Consider the following 15,936-nt stretch of genomic DNA (forward strand, 5'->3'; position numbering starts at 1 on the left):
TCCCAATCTTGCCTCTGGCAAAGCTGGGCTTCTGGACTGGGTGTGTCAGGAGCTCGCCGCCTGCAGACCTCCCGTAAACCTCTTGTGGCAGCTCAGAGATCAAAAGCCACCATCCAGCTCCTCGCCAACCTCCTCTTGCTGCCTACAGAAAGGACATCTGGCCTGGACATCCCTCACTGCAGGGGAAGGAGAAAAACCGGAGCCCCAAGCCAGCAGGAAACAAGTCTCTCCTCGGAGACCCGCCAATACCTGTGTATTCCCCAAAGAGCCATCTGACCCAGCCTTGGAAGGAATGCCAGTGCAGCCAGGGATCTGGGCTGGGAGATTCGGGGTGGGGTGCAGGCAGGGAAATTACCTAGACCCTCAGGGGAGAGAAACACTAGTGCAAACAAAGAACATACTATAGTCTCAATCCTAAAAACACCAGCACTGTCCACACACAATTGCCTGCCAGCACCACCATGGCGACAGGCCAGAGCTTCCTAGGATGAGCTACAATGATATTTAGGTGCATGGAGGGTACTGGGCAATTACATTTAAGAAATGCTATCACCCCTGGCCTTCACCAAAGCCTCTTCAGGGATGGACACTCCCTCAGCAGCAGACAGGGAAGGGAAGGGCCTCAAAAACCCCACTCCACGGTGATCCGGTCTTGCAGTGGAAGTTTGTTTGTGACCCAGAGGTTGCGTATCCCCTATCATCCCTGCCAGCCCTGAGTTTGTGAGACCAGATGATTGGTGCTTTAGAGAGGAGGAGACTTATCAGTGCAGACCAGCCGGGTTTACTACCTCAGGAGAAGACGCAGGGAGGACACAGAAATGGTGGAGGGAGCGGTCAGCCCCCTACCCCATTCCCCAACAAAGTGAGGTCCAGGGGGTGTTTGGCAATCAGGCACTTCCCCAAGGGGACAAGAGAGCCACTGGGGCCTGAAGCTTTGCCCTGCCTCCCTGACCCTAACAACCATGTCATTCTGTGTTCCTCTGATACCTCAACCTTCCTGAATTAAAAAAAAAAAAAAATCAAGAGCCTACCATTAGAATGATTTCATTTTGGGGAGTCCAAAATGAAATCCTCAGGAAGGAAAGGGAGGAAGTAGAATGGGAGACAGGATAAGGCTGCATGGGTTTCATGGCTCCCTGTCTCCTAAACCCCAGCTTTTTTTTTTTTTTAATTCCCTAATTTGAGGAAGCCCAGGTAAGTTAAGATAATGTCATAAAACAAATAAGTAAATATCAAAATCACGGTGGCTCTGACCTTATCCACATACATAGCTATACAAAATGCAGGTATAATTTTGTCCACCCATCCACACTGAAGAAAATTTGCCTTTTTTTCTTTCCTTCTTTCTTTCTTTCTTTTTTTTGCTTTGCTTGGAATAAATTTTTTAAATAATTTTTATTAACATTTAATGTATTATTTGCCCCAGGGGTACAGGTCTGTGAATCACCAGGTTTACACACTTCATAGCACTCACCACAGCACATACCTTCCCCAATGTCCATAACCCAACCACCTCTCCCTATCCCCCTCCCCCCAACAACCCTCAGTTTGTTTAGTGTGATTAAGAGTCTTTTATGGTTTGTCTCCCTACTGATCCCATCTTGTTTCATTTTTTTCCTTCCCTACCCCCCAAACCCCCACTTTGCCTCTCAAATCCCTCATATCAGGGAGATCATATAATAATTGTCTTCCCTGATTGACTTATTTCACTCAGCATAATACCCTCTAGTTCCATCCACATGGTTGCAAACGGCAAGATTTCATTTATTTTGATGGCTGCATAGTATTCCATTGTATATATACATCACATCTTCTTTATCCATTCATCTAGACTCTTTCCATAGTTTGGCTATTGTGGACATTGTTGCTATAAACTTTGGGGTGCACGTATCACTTCAGATCAGTACCTTTGTATCTTTAGAGTAAATACCCAGTAGTGTGATTGCTAGGTTGTAGGGAAGCTCTATTTTCAACTTTTTGAGGAACCTCCATACTGTTTTCCAGAGTGGCTGCACCAGCTTGCATTCTTACCAACAGTGTAGGAGGGTTCCCCTTTCTCTGCATCCTTGTCAACGCCTGTCATTTCTTGACTTGTTAACTTTAGCCGTTCTGACTGGTGTGAGGTGATATCTCATTGTAGCTTTGATTTGTATTTCCCTGATGCCGAGTGATGTGGAGCACTTTTTCATGTGTCTGTTGGCCATCTGAATGCCTTCTTTGCAGAAATGTCTGTTCATGTCTTCTGCCCATTTCTTGACTGGAATATTTGTTCTTTGGGTGTTGAGTTTGATAAGTTCTTTCTAGATTTTGGATACTAGCCCTTTATCTGCTATGTCATTTGTGAGAAAATTTGCTTTTTTAAGAGGAAAAAGAACCCAAGTGTTTGGATTTTCCATTAGAAAAAAATGTTTTTATTGTAAAAATTTGGGGGAAATACTAAAAGATGTCTAAAGATGAAGGAAAAAGAATCAAATCTAGCACTGCCATCAACAAAGAAGGACTTGCTTCGTGGAAAAGACTATGTGAAAAACAACAACAAAAGCCCAAGACAAAACAAACAACAAAGAAGGAAAAAAAAAAAAAACTCCTCACTGTGAGGGCTATTTGCAGAGGGGGCCTCTCCCAGGTGGGTCAGATCTTAGGGAGATTTGACAGGGCATCCAGGAGTGAAGCGTACCTTTCCCTTCGTTCCTGAGCCCCAAGTCTCCTTCATTAGGATGCCCACAAAGGGTCCAGAGGCGACTAGCTCTTTACTGCAAATTCAGACAAAATACTGAAAGGTGATGAGTGTGTGTCGACCGTCCCAACCAGCCAGCTGTGATCTGAGAAAGGTTCCACTACTGGCCAGGTGGGGGGCAGGTTAGGGGAGGCTCAGGAAGGTGTAGGGAAGGAGTGCTGCCTGGGCAGAAGTATGCAGAGTTCTCCGTGCAGCCCAAATGCCAAGTGTCTGGGTCAGAACGTGGTGATGCCCATGGCTGAGTAAGCAGGGATTCCAAGCTCTGGCAGAAATGACCTCAGTCCCTGTCTGTCCCACAGATGATCGGGGGAGACCGGCTGCTGATCGGGGCATAAGGGCAGCCATCTGGGCTCCCTACCACAAACCAGAGCAGTGTGGTGAGCACAGCAAATAGTTCTCCTCTTATTTCACGATGTTTACAGACTGACGCTTGCTGAGGAAACCTCCACACGCGAGCAAGTCATCTTTTTTTTAAACCTCTTATCTAAACACAGTCACAACCAGTCACACAAGCCCAGGACAGGGTTCATTCACTCAAAACACATTGCCCGAGTGGCTGTGACACCACTGGACAGAGGCTCAGCCAGCCTCCGCCCCATCCCAGATGCCACGAAGGGATCCAGCTGGGCACCCAAGGGGATTTCAGCCTCACAGTGTTTGGCGGCTTGGGGGGGGGGCACTTAAAATGGAGGGTCACGGATACGTAAAAACTGGAGAGGAGTCTGCCCCAGCTTAAAGAAGCATAAACGGACTAGCAACCAAATGCAGCATACAGATTTGAATCCTGATTCGAACAAACCAACTCGAAGGTCCTTTCTGAGACAATGTGGGAATTCTGAATACAGACAGATGAGACCAAAGAACTATTGTTCATTTTCTTACATGCAAAAATGGCAATGTGGCTATGCCAAAAAAAAAAAAATAATAATAATAAGATAAAAAATAAAAAAAAATAGATATATACTGCATTAGATAGGGGGAAAATCACATGGTATCAGAGATTTGTTTTAAAATACTTAAGGAAGAAAGGACAGAAGGGGAGAAAAAGCAAGAGATGAAGCCAACCCAGCATAACCTTGACTGCTAAAGCTAGATAAGGAGTGTATGGAGCTCGTTATGCCATGGTCTCTATTTTTGTGTCTGAAAATGTTCATGGATATGGCAAAAGAGAGGACTGTAAAACATTATAGTGGACAGCTTCATGAAGATTAGGACGAGAGGCTAAGGGAATATGGAGCAAAGAGCAACAAGTATTTGTAAGAACCAGGAAAGAAATCTGTTACGTTTGGTAAGGGTTTTAAAAGCCATTTCATAGCAGGGTAGGAAACCATGTTCACAAAGAATTACAAAAGAAGTTGGAGGAATAGTGAGTGCAGTGAGGGAGTTGCCCACACCACCCCTCCAGGGGACAGAACACAGCCACAAGGTTTTCCTGCTTCCTTCAGTCCTTAACTCACCACCTCGATCTCATTCATACAGACTGAGACCAGAATTTTAGATCAGTTACCAACTAGCCATGTGAGGTGGTGGCAAGGGGATAGGGGGGTAATCTTCCCCAGTCTCAGTCTCCTCATCTGTAAAATGGGAACAGCCCCAGCAACTTCTTTGGAAGGCTAATGTGGGGACCTACTGATATAAACAAAGAAAAGTCCCAGCGTGATGAACAGTATTCCCTTCTCTGGCTCTTTAAACAATAGAGACTTTCAGTCTTGGCAATGTTCAGCCCAAAACTTCTTGCACCCATACCTTACCCCTCCCACCAGAATCAATGCTCTCCACCAAACAGACAGGACCTCTCCACTTCAAAAGCAAGAAGTGAAAGGGACAGGTCCGTGGCTGGCAGGCACACCCAGATGAGAGTATGAACATGGGCGAAGAGGAGAAATATGCCCCAGTTATAGGCAAAGGAAGGTTACCCAGCTGATGCTCTGCTCCTTGTAGCTCCTGAGAACAGGGCTCCAATGAACACAGCTAAAACCAGCCTCAGTCCATAAGATGCTTTTTACTAAAGAACAACTGGTTGGTATTAGGCTAATCATGATTTTCTTTTAGAAGAGAGGGATGAGCAGAAAGCCAGAGCTCCAGGACTAAAGAAGGAAGGAGGCACACGGAAAAGTGATAGCATTTTTTTTATAAGGAGATGCTCAAACAGAGGGTCTCAATCACCTTACCATCATAACTAGTATAGCTCAACAACTGTCCCCCCAAAACAAAACAAAACAAAACAGAATTGGATCTAAAGTAGAGGTTATTTCAGCTAATAGTCTTCCTAGACCATCCCAGAAGCCAACTTTCAGAAGTGAGACCAAGTCAATGGCACAAGCAGGCTTCCTCTCCAGACCCTCACCCCCCAGATGGTACCCAAACACCAGAAGGTCAATCCCTCCCCAGTAGAGCATGAACCAATACCAGTCATTCATCCCTGACCGGAGGACAGAGTGAGCAAGTCGTCTGCAGGTTGAACAACCTGGGCTAACCAGGGTCATTTCAAGAGCTTTGCCGAAGAAGCAGCCTCTGAATCTTTAGACAGAATCTTTTCAAAGGCCAGAAAGCTCCAATCACACACAGGAGCACCATGACCCTGCAGACATCACCTTCCAGGGCCATAGGGCAGCAGGAAGAACACTGAATATAGTTCTGGCAGAGCCTGGTCCAAATCCTGGCTCAGCCACTTTCTGTGTGACCTTGGGCACTTAAACTACCTGAGTCTGTTTGCCCACATCTAAAATGAGGAAGGTAAAACTGAGTGTTTGGAGAGTAACCAAGAAATCTGCTGCAAAAGTGCCACAGGGCAGGACCCATCTGTCCGTAGCCACATAATAAATCTGTCTTCTGCTGGAAGGCAAGTTCTTACTGCAAGGAGTCTTCAGAACGTCGGTTGGGGCTGTCCTGGAGACTTGACGTCCACTTGTTGGTCCCGGGAAGGGGACAAGAACAGAGTTGGTCCAGGTGCCAGGCACCCAGGCGCATAAACACCAGAGAGCCAACCCCCTGCTGGCTTTCTTTCTGAGGGACCTGCCCACAAGGGGGCCAGTCAGTGACTTCACACACACACACACACACACACACACACACACACACACACCAGGAAACCACATAAGACTAGAGTGAGCAAGGGAGGCTGACAGAAAGACACTGCCAACCCCAAGCCTCACAAGGCTCAATGGCCATCAAAAGTAAAGCTCTTTTGGCCTTAAGGACCCAGGTTACAGAATTAACACTGTGGAAAGAGGCACACAGTTTACTCTGGTTTCAACACGCCTCTTCCCCATTCAGCAAAGGCTATGATTCCCAGCTCTGCCGGGCGGCTGGTCTAGGATAAAGTTAACCCCACTTGCTCCAGTCTGGAAGCCAGGTCAACAAGGGCTGACGCTGCTTGCAAAATCCTACTTCTCCCCAGGTTTAGTCAATGACGACAAAGCGGGAGCCAGAGACGCCCTTGCCGGGCGCTCCCAGGCCTGGGGTGCGCCTGGGCTGCTGGAGGGCACACTACAGACAGGACAGCTCCGCGGTCCCCTGGCCACCTCCACACCGCGCCCCAGACTCAGTCCCAATCCCAGCCCGCAGGCGGCCAGGCCACTGACTTTTGGCCCAACTTAACTTCCTGTTGTTAAGGAGGGAGGAGAACCAGGGCGGGCAGGGGAGCGCCCAGTGAAGAGCCAGGAAAGAGCCTGAACAGAGCGGAGCCCAAATTATGGGAAAGCAAAGTTTGGGAATGGTCTGCCCAGGCAGCATGCGGTACTGCTGGTGCGTCGCGCCCACTCCGTGTTGACGTTTGGAGATTTTCTCGGCTTAGAATTGCAGGGTTTGGGTGCTGGGGCGGAGTGGGAGGTAGTTCGGGGTCCGGGTGGCAGGCTTTTATTGCGTTCTTATCGATTCCGAGACCAATCAGGCAGCCCCGGCCTTCCCGGGCAGGGCCACCTGCTTGCCGAGCGCCCAGCTGGGTGGGTTTGAGGCGAGAGATGCTGCGGCCGCACCTGACTGTCCCCGGCGCGGGCCAGGGCGCAGAGTCCAGGCTCGGCTGCCACGGTCCCAGCCCGAGCCTCCCTCTCTGGAGCCCCGCACCTTACCCCCTTACCGAAATCCGCGCCAGCCACCGAACCTCGGGTCAGCTTCCTGCCTTCGCCTCGGGCAGCGGACCCGGTGGTCAGGACCCGCCGGCGGCCTGCAGAGCTGGGAGCTGGAGAGGCAGCCCCGCGCAGCCTTAGTCAGGCGAGCGCCTGCAGTTCTGCGCCGCGCGGCTGACTGAGCTGGGAGCCGCCCCCATCGGCGGCGCGGCCAATGGCAAAGCGGCCGGGGGCGCACTCCGCCCCCGGCAAGAGGCCCGCGGCCAATGGCAGTGCGGCGCGGAGGCCACCCCCGCTCCACACCCGCTCCGCCCCCGTGGGGCCAGCTGTCACCGCGTCTGCCGCCGGGCGCACGTGGGCTGCAGCCGTGCCCCGAGCTCAGGGAGTCCTGGGCGCTCCCATTCAGACCAGCACAGGTCTTCAGACCAGCGGGGGGCCGATGGAGGCAGGACGTAATGGTGCTGCTAGATGAAAACCTGGGTGGTAGTATCCTAGTGTCAAGGGAGAGACAGGGGCTGGGCCTCATGCTTCTTGGCCTGGGCAGCTGGAAAGCAAGCCTCAGCTTCCCCTTTTTGAAGTGAGGGAGCAAGCTTGGCACTTCCTGTATCGGCTGTGGACCTCCCTCTTTGCTTTGCCTCTTAACCCCCGGGGCTTCAGCAAATGCCGTTAGCTGATAGGCTCTTCCCCCGACCTGGACTGGCCTTGCTTGACCTGGACTGGCCTTGCTTCGAAAGCAGCTCATGGGAAGAGGGGCGGTAACGCAGACCACCTGTGTGACCTCTGTCACGTCACCTAAGAACCTTCTTCTCTTGGCTGTCAAATAAGCCCATTAATCTCTGCTCTGCCTGCACTCCTGGGTTGCCCATAGCCCCCAGCTGCCGAGAGCACCATCCACAGAAAAGAGTGTGGACAGTGTGGGGCCGAGTGAGGACTGCAAAGCAGCTCCATACACGTACTCTTACTCAGCCCTGGAGCCCAGGCTCTAGCACCAGCTGGGCCCAGTGCAGGCATCCATAAATATTCTGGGAACTGAGCTGACCCAGGAGAGAAGAACAGGAAAGCTTGGGCAGTGTGAGAAGAAGGCTGTGGCTCCAGGCTGCTGGAATTTCCACAGCTCCAGACCACCCTCTAGAGAGATTGTGTTCCCTTGCCAGGCACGTTCAAACAGAGCAGCTTGGCCCCATCAAACCTGGGGCTTACTTTGTTCTCTCTGCTCCTTACCAGGGGATCCTACTCCAGGCCTTTCAGGGTTTCCCAGGGATTGTCCTACCTGGTAGCTGTCAGCATCTTCAGAGTTCAGTCAACTTCCTGGAGATGAACTTCAGCAAAAGCTGTCTCTGCTCAGACTGTAGAAGTCAGCAGTGACTTCCAGAGGGGCAGCTCTCCTCTGATGGAAAGCTGCCTGCGATGCCCATGGATGGAGTGGTCTCTGTGCATGTTTTCTCAGTCCTGATGATGGCTCTGCAAGGTCTGTGTTTTTGCTATTGTTCCCTTTAACAGATGTGGAAACTGAGACTCAGGAAGGGAAAGTAACTTTTCAAGGTCACATGGTTAATAAGTAACAGGGTCGGAATTTGAGCCTAAAGCTATCTGATCCTAGCCTCTGCATGCCTAACTACTGTGCACTGGGGCCACTACAGCCTTTCTCGTGGCCCAAGAGCATGGTACAGAACATGTCTATCTCTAAAAGAACTGCTCTAGGGACTGACCTGCCCAAACATTCTATTAAGCCCAGGTCTGGGCACTTTTAGGGCCAGATGAAACAAGCATGGCCCTGCTTTATTTACAGACTGCTACAGGAAACCCTAGGCAGAGAGGAGATTCGGGAAACAACATTGCTCCTGCTCCCAGCACAAAGCCTTACCGGACACAAGGCCTCTTCCTTCTGGTCTGGGTCTGAGGACCCCCCCCCCCCCGGCCTGGGGATGGAGATGGAGATAATCATTCATTCAATTCACAAAAGCTACTGTGAGCTGGATGTGGTTCCTTCAGTCATGTAACTTACAAAACAGCTGATAAATAACCAGAAGTATAAGGGGCTACAGAAGCTCTATATTTCTTTTATCTTTTATAATTCCCACCACCTTATCTCCAGCACAATGTTCTCCAAGTTAAACACATTTAACACTACTTCAGGAACACTTTGGGCCAACCAAGTTTTGCAAAAACACTGCTCAGTATAGAAGTTCTAGTAGCTCAAAAACTAAAACTTATCCGTGTCTTCATAGGAGCTTTGCCTCTTCTCCCCCACCGAACCTTTTTGTTTTGTTTTTCCACACCCCACCTTTCTAACTCAGGGGCTCAGGCAAGAAAGACCCTTGCTAGGTGAGATTTTAGGGCAATTTGGGAGCTCATGGGGGCTCAGTGTAAGGACGGAAATAAGCCTTGGGACCTCTCAAGCCAGGGCCCCTCACCTCCACACACAAGCCGCCCTTCCCGGCCATCTCGCTGGAGGGTAGAGAGAAACAGGGACAGGAGATGACAATTCCACCCCCTCTAGACCCAGCAGCAACCATGGCATCTCCCATTGGACTGTGTGTCTGAGAGTTTATAGACTAAGCTCTTCAAAGAGAAGAAGGTCATACAAAGTTAGAAAGGGCCACAGAGGAAATACCATCTAAGCCCCTCACTTAACAGATTAAAGAAATTTAAAAAACAAATGGAGCCCCAGGGAAGGGAAGGTACTTGTGAGTGTCAAGGAGTGTGGGAATGGGTTCCAGAGTCCTGAAGGCTCTGGCCTCTCTCTAAGCACACAGGCAAAATCAAGATCCTCATGCAGTGGCTCAGTAGGCTATATTTAATAATAATCTCTTCCCCAGCCCACTCTTCTCAGGACGGTGAATGTGTGCTGCTGAAGGTTGTCTGGGAGATGCAGATGGCCACATTAGCATCAGAGGGAGGAAGAAAAGGAAGGCCCAGATTCATCCCTAAAAATATCTGCATCTCAGACTGGAAGCCATGGGTCTACCAGCATGTACGTGTCTCCCTCGAGAAAACTTCAGCTGGTGATCTCCATCATCATTGGTTATCTACCTGACAGTGTTCCAAGACGCTGTGGGGGTGTTAGGCCTGGCTTCTTTTTATTTCAAGCCTAGCAATTTGCTTGAAGAAAGGTCAGAGTTGAAGTAAGTGGATTCCCGATGCGAAGATTTTCTGTGGAGAAGCCAGGGTGCCTCTCAGGGCATTAGAAGGGCAGGGAGAAGAGTTAGACCACCTGTGTCTCCCCCTCCAAATGAGAAAGGGTCCCTGCCCTCGGACACTTTCCTCATGTACTTACATTCCAGGAAGGGGTAAAATAGTGATTAAGGTTCTCACCAGTTCCTGCCAATGCTGCCATGAAAGGCCTTCGGGCTTTCAGAGGAAGTGGAAGGCTGGTATCTGTACAAAGTCTGATGACCTTCTTAAATGATGAGAGAAAGCTGATTGGCCCAGGGCCACCTTGGGAGCTATCTTGGGAGAAGGATTTTCTAAGCCAGGAAGTGGAAACATTTGTACCTCCCTCAAACAGACACAGGAGTGTGTGAGAAGGAAGATCACTGGGGCCTTGTTCTAGCTGGTTATCTTCCTGATAGGCCCCAGAATGCTCTGTTTCATAGATAAGACATATAAATATTTTCAAGGTCACTAGGCGCTCATCAGGCCCACCACATTTTCCAGAGACAGGTTAGGGGAGAAATGGCACCTGTCAACGTCAGCAATGCCCTCAGAGAGACTGTAGCACTTTGGGGAATGTATGTCTGTTGGCAGCAATGATGGGAAACTCAGTGCTGGAGAGCTGAGAGCAGGTAGGAGATGGCATACCAAAGCAGAGACAGGGTAGGTGTGCAGAGGGTGAGAGGAAGAGACACAAGGCTCTGAAAGTAGTCTAGCCCCAGCCCCAAACTGCCTGGGGAGTGTGTGTGCGTCTGTGTGCGCACGCAGGCACGAATGCTCAAAGCCAACTGTGAAATGTGAGGGCATAATTCTGGTCCTTAGAGAAACAAGAGGTTAAACAATGCTACAAATGTACCCTCAAGGCAGGCTTGGGCCACCTGCAGCTCAGGCAGACTCCTGTTCATGCAAACTAGAAGCCGAGTCTAGAGCACTCTGGTCACTGAATGGAGCTAGGGAGGCAGCTCCCTAACCCTCCACAGTGCAACTGGCTGGGAGCAAACACAGGGATACTCTGCTCTGCTCTGGCTCATGGGGGGCAGGGCACTCATTCAAGATTATCTGTCTATCCATCCATCCATCATCTATCTACCCCTCCAATATGCATAGTGCCATTATTCTAAGAGATGTCCTAACTAGGGAGTTAGTAACATAGTCTCTGAAGTCAAGATGTCTGAGTTTGAATCTCAGCTCTGCCACTTGTTGACTGTGTGACTTTGGGCAACTGACTTAACCTCTCTGGGCAGCAGGTTCCTCACCTGAAAGAGGGGAATAGTAATAAGGAGATGTGTGCATAGTACAGTGCCTGGTACATTGTAACTGATGTATAAGGGTTTTTGAATAATTGAGGGCTGATAATAATAGGGCTATAGAGAACAAGAGTGTCTAAGAGGCAATGTTATGAGCAATTCCAAGTCAGGCACACAGCCACTTCCATCACTGAACTTGACTGTTTGAAGTAAATACAATTATCATCCACACCTTAGAGATGAGACAATGGAATCTTACAGAAGTTAAGTCACTTGCCCAAGCTCTCCCAGGAGCCAGCATACGGCAGGGTGAATCTGCCTCACTGACCTCTGAGCCTGTGCTCTATGCACCCTCCTGGTTACAAGACTAGGCACAGCTCCCAGGCCTGGCCAACTGTAGAACCTAGTGGTGACGGGCCAACAGACACACCTGTGGTCCAGGCAGATTCCATCTACAGGAACAGTGTATAGATAGAGCGGTCTCTTTCCACAGAAGTCAGGGAAAACTGTCAGTGTGTTCCACATGCAATAAAAGAAACCCAACCACGACAGGAGAGAAAGAGACTCCTAGAATAGAAAAGGCCGGAAATAAGAGCTCTTGCTACCTTTCTAATTCTCTTGGCTCCTCCATCCTCTGTGTTGGCTTTGTCTTCAGACTAATGTTTTCCTCATCGAGGCCAGGGCCAACAGCTTTTGTTGCCACAAGCAACATTATCCCAAAGAGAATATTTCTGACCCAGCATTCCAAGTAGGAGTCCTGAGACCCACTCTGCCTGGATTGGGTCACATGCCCACCTGAATCAGTAGGGTAGCCAGGGGACTGGAATGTGCTGATTGGCTGTGCCAGAGGAGGCCCCTGCCTAGCACTGGGAAGGCCTCAGCTTCCCCTGAGACGCCAGCCTGCGGGAAGGCCTCAGCTTCCCCTGAGACGCCAGCCTGCGGGGAAGAGAGGCAGACACTTGACTGAAAGCTAAGTGCCATGAGGAAGAGAAAAGAGGGACCTATGGCTATTTGCTGGGTTGGTACGGATAACGGAGTGCATGAACTGCAGAAGGAATTCATGCTTTTCACCTCTCAGAAAGTCATGCCATCTGACCTCCCCTCTATTATGCACTCCGCACCTCCACCCTCCCACATACCAACCCCCCATTGAGCTCTTCTCTAGCTTCAGTGCATTCTGTAGTAAATACATTTTAATTAAAATCAAATTCCTGCCCAATTGCTTTTCTCTTCAAACCTTTCCCCTTGAGGCAGTTTAGATGGCAGGAAACCACAGGAGATGTGTGGAGAACAGGAGGGGTCATTCTTCCCTGGTCAGAGACGTGGGGTCTGCAGGGGCACTCAAGGTATCACCATGATGGAGCTGGAGCCAGCTTCTCAGGTCAAGTTCTGGTGGAAAGTTCTCAGGCTCCAGCAGCCTGGCTCCTGCCTCCGCTCTCTGTAACAGCGTGACTCGGAGCAAGCCAGCTAATGGAGATAATAGCCCTTGCTTGTAAGGGCAGAGTATGGATCACATCAGATGCCAGACATGGAAGGCTTACTGTTGATCTCATTACGTGTTAGTTGTTTTCTCCTGTTTTGTAAGTGTGGTGGTTTTATATCCTAGCAAGTTGCCAAGCTAGAACTGGGTTTCCCAGAACTCCCTTTCCTGGATGGTTCCCAGAGAGGACTGGCCGCTCAGCACATGTGCACGAGATGAGGAAAGTGGACGTGACCACGGGCCTGGAAGGTCAGGGCAGGCTCCAGTGCAGTGCATGTGTGTTGCTGATAGAGTTGGGGTCAGGGGCGCAGCAGCTAGGCCCCTGGAGATGGCTTCCTCTGGCATCTCTGAGCCTGGGGCCGGTGCACATGCCCCAATTTGGCAGAAGGTCTGAGCTGCTTCTAAGAGTCACTGCATTGTTAAGGTTGGAGGTGGTTAAGAAATAAACACGAATTCCAGCTTCTCTTCAAGGGCTCCAGCTTGTTCAAGTTCCGTCTCCTCTTGATTTCTGCCACATCACATCCAAGTTTTCTTTGCACTTGCCAGCTTCTGCTGAGGGACACAACTTCGGGCCCACCAGCAGACACGAGATGCCTGCCTTCCAGAGACCTCTTCACCAGCTCCCACAATTGTGTTGTAAACTCCAATCCCTACAATAATCCCTTATTCCCTATCACAGTAATGGTCCCACTTCCCTGATGGAACCCTGATACGAGTCTACCATGGGCTCATACATTATTGTTCTTCACAACATCCCTATGGGATTACCTCTGAGAATTACTGACTGAGATTATTAACCCTATTTTGCACTTTGTATGTTAGTCAGTGTTCCAGAGAAGCAGAAACAATAGGAGACATAGAAAGATAGATAAATGGATTATAGGAAATTTGCTCATGTAATTATGGAGACCAAGTAGCCCCACAATCTATCTCTGCAAGCTGGAGACCCAGGAAAGCCAGTGGCATAGTTCTAGTCTGAGTGAAGGCCCGAGAAAGAGAGCCAAGGGTGAGAGTCCTAGTTCTAGGGCAGGAGAAGACCCATGTTCCAGCTCAGCAATCAAGCTAAGAGAGTAAATTCTCCCTTCTTCTGCCCTTTTGTTCTATTCGGGCTCTCAAGGCACTGAGGTCTGCTCCCACTGGGGAGGGCGATGGCCTTCCTCGTCTACCAATTCAAATGCTCACCTCATCCAGAAACACCCCCACAGACACTTCCCAAAATAAAGTTTAATCAAATATCTGGGGACCCTGTGGTCCAGTCAAGTTTGCACATAAAATTAACCACCACACTTGGACAAACTAAAATTGCAGAGGTTAAATACTATCTTAGTAATTGGCAGAATTCGGATTCAAAGCCTGGTCTATCTTGCTCTTGTGTCTGAACTCTGGTCACTCACTCACCCTGAAGCTCATCAGAAGCATTGCCTCATTAATTATAAAAGGCTGCAAATGTGATGTATACTCGTTAGGAATAGGAAAGACTCTCAGACATATCAGTTTAAAACACTTAAGATGCCTAAGACATGACACAAAAAGAGATGGACATACCCCAAAAGATGTAGAAACACCACCAACAGGGAATCAATTGCAGATCCACAGGTCATCATGCTGAAGTCGCACACTAAGCAAACTGCATTAGGCTGTGTCTTAACTGAAGGGGTCCGATCGCTCTCTGTACAGCCATGTCTGAAAAGAAATCTGACTACTGTTAGAAAGAAATATTCTAGTTGTTTCTCTGCACAGCTCACCACTCAGTACCCTCCCACTGGCCAACAATCCCTGACAGTCCAACCGGGAGAAAATCAAAGAAGCAATTGAGTGAGGGTTGTTCTGGGTTTGTGCCTGAGAGTCACAGGATTGCTGGACAAAGCAGGAAGGCACGGCCACAGTGGCCTTCTAAGAATGCCTGAGAGGCCAGCCCTCGAGGTTTTCCATCTCCCTGAAGACCAAGGGAAGCATCCTGGAAGGAGGATGTGGCTGTCCCACGGACAGAATGGAGCAAAGCAAATTATGTGGCATGGCTGGTTCAGGGCAGAGGAGGAGGAGAGAGACCTGGGAGAAGGGCAGAGGAAGGATCAGGAGGGAGGTGACATGAAATATTACTCTGTTGGTTCCAGCCTGTATCTCCCCATTCCTCCCCCGTCCCTCCTGGCCTCAGGATTTTCTCTTTGCTGTTCCCTCCAAAGGCCCTTCCCTTTTCCTTTCCACCCACCCAGAACCATCATTCCCCTTCAGACTTCTCTAGGTCACCACCTTGTGTGGTCTCCTCACTGCCTTGGTTCAGGCTTCTTGGACATCCTGGGAGCACTGTGTCCCTCAGACACTCCCGTTGTTTCTCACACACCTATAACATCTGCAGAGAAGGGCCATATCTCTAAACTCCTTTTCTTCTTTATAGTAAAAAATGGGCTTTTTCCCTTTTTTAATCAAAGCCATGCCCAATCAAAAAGAAGAATGTGAAAAATAATGTCCTCACCCACAGATCTGGAGCATCACTTCCTTGATGTCTAAGGACCGATTTACATTGTCCATACATGTACCTCTGAACTTGTGCAGTTAGAGGGGCAAGGTCGGAGAGGGGTTAAGAGTTTGAGTTTTGTAGTTACATCGCCTTGGATGGGCATCTCAAGTCCAGCCGTGTGACCTTAGGCAAATTAATGTCTCTGGGCTTCAGCTGTCTGGGCATAAAACGGGGAGTAAGGTTGTTACAAAGTTGTCACGTGGCTGTTTTAAGGATGAAATGAAATGATCCACAGGAGGCCCACCAAGCATGCATATACAAAATCACTATTTGTGGTGTGTGTTGCATGTTAAAATACACATGAGCAATTTACCATTTCGAAGTGTAAAACTCAGGGGTATTTGGTAAATTCAGTGTTGTGCCACCATCAGCACGATCTCATTCCAGAACGTGTCTAGCACCCCAAAAGGAAATCCTCCACCCACTAGGCGGCCTCTCCCCACTCCCCTCTGCCCCAACCCCTGGGAACCACTAATCTGCTTTCCATCTCCATGGAAAATCACTTTCTCTTCAACCTTTGTCTCTTAGTTTTTTCCCGAGCGCTTTGCCTTCAAACCTTTCTCATAAACTAAATCAAACTTTATAAAGGGGAAACATAAAACTACAAAGGAAACACGGAGAAATGATTTGGCTCTTCTCCTTGGGACCCTGCCCCAGCAGTCTCACTGCAGAACTTTTAGAAGAGTGCTCTGTCCCTGCTTCCGGCTCTCTCACCCCAAACGCAGTTGCCTGGC

At 49.4% G+C, this 15,936-nt stretch overlaps 1 protein-coding gene across 11 annotated transcripts in view; it reads right to left on the reverse strand.

The window, feature by feature from the left end:
* MICAL2 (microtubule associated monooxygenase, calponin and LIM domain containing 2) overlaps nt 1–6,994 on the reverse strand; it is a 212,745-nt gene extending 205,751 nt beyond the window's left edge. For 5 of the 11 annotated variants that reach the window (XM_045065814.1, XM_045065812.1, XM_045065813.1 and 2 more), the window contains exon 1: nt 6,816–6,994. The gene's annotated coding sequence lies outside the window, so the exon portion shown is untranslated. The remainder of the gene's footprint in view (nt 1–6,815) is intronic. The other 6 variants (XM_013055832.2, XM_013055831.2, XM_013055830.2 and 3 more) reach the window with 2 other exon arrangements.
* Nucleotides 6,995–15,936: the final 8,942 nt, after the last annotated feature.

Source organism: Mustela putorius, unplaced genomic scaffold (assembly GCF_011764305.1).
Source record: "Mustela putorius furo isolate JIRA1106 unplaced genomic scaffold, ASM1176430v1.1 tig00003859_pilon_pilon_pilon, whole genome shotgun sequence".
In the NCBI taxonomy this organism is placed as follows: Eukaryota; Metazoa; Chordata; class Mammalia; order Carnivora; family Mustelidae; genus Mustela; species Mustela putorius.